At 32.2% G+C, this 5,000-nt stretch overlaps 1 protein-coding gene across 1 annotated transcript in view; it reads right to left on the bottom strand.

The window, feature by feature from the left end:
* The window catches only part of LOC122264030 (mitotic-spindle organizing protein 2B), a 5,520-nt gene extending 5,138 nt beyond the window's left edge, over positions 1 to 382 (bottom strand). The window contains exon 1 of the mRNA XM_086537401.1: positions 349 to 382. The gene's annotated coding sequence lies outside the window, so the exon portion shown is untranslated. The remainder of the gene's footprint in view (positions 1 to 348) is intronic.
* Positions 383 to 5,000: the final 4,618 nt, after the last annotated feature.

Genomic DNA, 5,000 nt, shown 5'->3' with positions numbered 1-5,000 from the left:
CAAATTAATTCGATGTATTAATAAAAAATAAAAAAAACTACCGGCATTAATACAATATAATGGCACAATACGATAAATGACCTCATTCAATGTCATCATATAATATAATGCAATGTATTTTCTTTAGTTTAAGAAGAAAATTACAAAATACACATTTATTATTCAGTCACGCGAAGAAACATTATTAACCAATTTATTACGGAAGCTTCTATTTTCATGCCATGTAAGTCACTTCATTAACGACTAAGTGATTCATGTTTCTGGAATTACCGATCTTTTGAGTCTAATGTCATTCAAATAGGTGAATAATAGCGAATAAAATTCTTTGCGTTTAATTTCAAGTCTTACCTCAACAAACACGAACTGTTCGCGGGGTTAGAGTATTTTTTTTGTAAACATTGGAGACTGAAGCTATTTCAGATGTTTGCTAATCTTTTAAAAGTTATTTCAACGTAATAATATTTCTATAGATAATGATGCATATGTAACTTGTATAATTTGGTACATATGTAAGCGTTTGTATTTCATAAATGTCATGTACCAACACCCCCTATCTTTTTAAATTCCTAACTGGAATAAAAGATTATCACATCACACACGTCAAAATCCCCACATTATGTCTTCATCAGAATTTCGAAACTCTGATGATGTAAAATCAAACGTTATACATGTTGCATCGTTCATTCTCTATTATTTACACATATTTTAAATTTCATCATTAAAAGCACATTTTATATGCAATTGCTTCATAACTTTCACGTTTGTGTCAACAGATAGACTTCCTTACCTGATCTTTATCATTGTTATCGTTATTACTGTTATTATCATTATTACCATAATAATCGTTACAATTAATAATCAATATGATTAGTATTATCATCACTGTCGATGTCCTTACGATTATCATTATCATTATAACAATATTTTTTCTTATTATTGGCATCCCATTTCTTTCTTAACTTTTTATGGTTATCATTATCATTACTATCTTTTATCTCATTATCACATCATCAGTGATCACATTATTACATTTATCTTTATTGCTGCTACTATGATTATATAACCATTATTATAATAATGTGTGGCTGTCGTAAGGTTTCTTATCAGACACATGTCTATACTCAGCCTACCTCGCTACTCAAGGTAGTTAGAAGTTTCTAACTCCTTATTCTCTGTCGTGTCCTGCGTTCCTGAGTCATGTCCGCCTTCCCTAGGCCCAAAATTAAGATTTTCAAATAGATTTGTAAATCTTGGTTGGGGAATATAATGTTTCTTGCTAATAGAACGCACAGCGTTGATATGAATGCTGATTTTTGCTCTACACATTCTTACCGTTTTTTTTTTGTTTTTTTTTTCAAAGTACATAAATTCTGCACCGATTTTAACTACTTTCTTTTAGTCTTTATCGTACAGTTCGCCATCTCTTACTTCTCTGATCCTATACTCTCATGGTGTGTTATTTTTTTCTGGCTGATCTCGTAGCCAAGAGTCTTTGCTCTCTGCTGACACTACATTCAATATTGCAGGACGGTCTTTCGGTGATATTAGAGTGGGGGAGTCATCAGAGTATTTTATATTGCTGATACTGACTCCTCTAACTTTGATCTAATTCATATATTGCTTGTTTCTTAATCTGATTTCTGTATACGACGGGAATAACTCACATTTGTCACATTCCAACTTGAACGATTGTTGATTTCTCCCAGTAAAGTTTTTTTTTTTCAGTAGCTTTACTGTTGACATCTAATTATCTTAAAATTCTAAACTATTTCCTATTAGTTTGATCAAGAGCACCAAAGAAATGCAGACTTCTTTCGTATTTTTCCTTTATCATTTGTAGTGTTAAGATGGCATGTCTTGTTTCACCATGGACTACAAAACCAAACATGTCCTAAGATAATTCGCGTTTGGTGTAACCGTTACTAGATTTAGAAAAAAAAACAATTAATTTGGTCCCATGGCCCACCAAACTAACTGCGTGGTGCAATTCACAATCAACAGTGGTAGTGCAATAAATATTTATCTAGTATCATTTGGAGGGTGCCCTTCATGAATTTTATCCAATCACATTATCAATTTTATTCCAAAGTTTTCGATGGCCTGTGTGTTTAATTTCTTTCCGTTACCTTCGAAAAATTCGGCCATGTGCTCATTCCATCTGTCTAGAACAGGGGTTCCCAAACTGGGGTACATTTGCACGTTTCAGGGGGTACATTTGGTCTGAAGGAAACAATTACTTGCACAATACATGGTGTTGTAATCTGCACTCAGATTGCACTTTTCTCATTTTCTTTGTGTTGATTAGCACCACCTTTATTGAAATTTCTTGGGTGTAAGGTAATACCATTTGTTTTTACTATTATAAACCTCACATGGCTTGATCTGCAGTGTAGATCTCGGTGGTCGCCGGATCATTAAAAAAAATGACTGGTACAGGACGTGTTTATCGACGCGTTAGGGGTACATGGGAACCTATAAAAAGCCTAAGGGGTACTGAGGAACAAAAAGTTTGGGAACCCCTGGTCTAGAATCTCTCTTCATATTGTAATTGTTCCCTTTTTTGCTTCAATATAGCTATGATAGTAGACGTACAGTGCACATATTTGTGGCTTCTCTATTTTCCACATGCATCAACTAGGGAATCTGCATTTGCAGTTGCTCGATCTCTATATTTTGATCATTAAGCTTTTTCCTCTTTGATATTCTGGCATGCATTTCTGATCTCCCGATCTAGTTCATGGCTTGTTTGTTGGTTGTTCCTTCCTCGTTGTATTGTGTGCATCAGTCCTTATTTAACTCGTACTTATTTAACTCGTTATTTATTTAACAGTACGTATTTAACTCGTTCTTTGATTTGGTGGCGACGGTTCTTTATGCCGTTGAAACTTGTCAGCATCTTTTGTTATATTCTTTTATGTCATTTCATTTTGGGTTTCCATTGCAATTATTTTGATTATTGTTGATACAATTATGATCACTAACGAAATCATGTTTGCTATCATGATTATGATTATTACTATTGCTGCTTGTTTTAGTATTATCATCTTTATTTTGTTGTCACCTGTAGGTCTACAGAATATCATTTTTATACAATTATTTTAGTTGATTTGTTATTGCTGTTGTTATAACACCATCACCATTGCTATATCCGTCATTATTATGACAATTAGTGTTATCATTGCTTCTGTTGATGTTGTTATGACTGCTGCTATCATCATTATTATCATTATCCTCGTAAAAAGAGATTTTGATAAGGAAAAGGTTATGCATACTACATGCAATGTAATACATGAATAGGCATACAAACTAGGCCTAGATGGTTGTACATCAGCTCACAGTAAGTAAATATTGACATCTAACCAGGAAAGATTTTTTAAAAGTATAAAACGATTTGCGAGGAAGGTGAATAAAGCTCTCTGTGAACGGTAAGGACTGACAAACGTCAAGTATTCATGGTTGATCATTATTGGATATATTTTCTTGTGGGATTCAGGATTTTTTTTTTCATTACTATTACTGCAGTTGTTACTACTACAAATATAATAATTTTCATTATCGTTACCATTAACTCAGCTGCTTATCAATGACAAAAATATTGCTATATCGATACAGTGACATTAACAATATAATAACCAAGATAGATTTAACAGGAAAGTGAGATGAAATCGAATCACACTTAATCATCAGATCAGGAATGATATCTAGTTCTATATTGAAACTGTTGGCTCACCCGTTCAATAAACTTGTTTTCAAATGGAGTGGATTTTCAAGTCTTTGTTGCTTTTGCTGTAGTTGTCATCAGCCCAATATGATTATTGTTGCCATAATTGGTGTTTTTTAATCATCAGCATTGTTGTAAATCATCACCATCGTCATTATATCATCACAGCACAACCACTACTGACGAGCTCCTCTTGGTCCTGTTGCATGTTGCTTATCGGAACAACACAACGCTTAACCACATCTTGGTATATAAAAGAAATACCTCCGATTATTCCAAGAACTAAAAGTATTATAAAGAAGATTCTGGAACGATCAGAGGTAAGTATGAACAAACAACAGGCCACGAGTCTCTAATTGGCTTTTATGGCGGACTGTCGTGATATTTATGGACTCAGATTAGAGACCGCGTGCTATAAACCTGGAAAGGGAAATACGAAACAATGTATTCAAAGGAAATAACGCTGGTCAGACAAACTAACCTACGCAAATTGGTAAGCAGTGTTCGCTGTGGGTGAAAGAAAGAGGTGTCGCCGGTCGAGGTAAATTGCTACTTTTTGTTATCGTTACGAACGTTGTTGTTTTTGTTCTGTTGTTACTATTATCATCATTTTGATTATTTTCAGTATAGTTATGATGGTGGAAACTATTGATATTGCTATCATGCCCATCATCATTGTTGATAAGGTATTTTTCGTTTTGTTTTATTTTTTTTTTCTATTGTTTTTTTCCGAGCATTATTGTTATCAGAATCATTAACATTTTAATTATCATCATTATCATTTTAGTTATACCAGTCAAGTATATCAACATGATATTATAAAATAATGATCATAATGATGATAACAATTTTAATTATTATGATAAGAATAATGATGATAAGGATGAAAGAGTGATAATGATTTTGATAATAACAACGGTAATAATGATAATTGCAGTAACAGTAGTAAAGATAATCATGATTATTATCATTATTGCTATAATTTATGTTGTTGCTACTTTATATGATAATGATTATGATACCTATGAAAATTATGATAATAATTATAGCCATGATAATCCTAATCATAATTATTATGAAAATGTTAATGACAATGATTAAACTAATTAGGGTAATGATAATTCATGAATAATGATAATAACAATAATGGCAGCGACAATAAGGATAATGATGATTATGACAATAGCTGTTATGATAACGTTAATTATGATGGTAATGACAATAATGATTACGATAACAAAATGTAATAATAATAACAATGATAATAATAGTAATTATG

This window comes from Penaeus japonicus, unplaced genomic scaffold, assembly GCF_977035675.1.
Source record: "Penaeus japonicus unplaced genomic scaffold, GWHDUDI00000001_assembly GWHDUDI00000005, whole genome shotgun sequence".
Lineage (NCBI taxonomy): Eukaryota > Metazoa > Arthropoda > Malacostraca > Decapoda > Penaeidae > Penaeus > Penaeus japonicus.
Note: the sequence above shows the minus strand (reverse complement) of the source record. Positions and strands in the feature narration are given on the sequence as shown.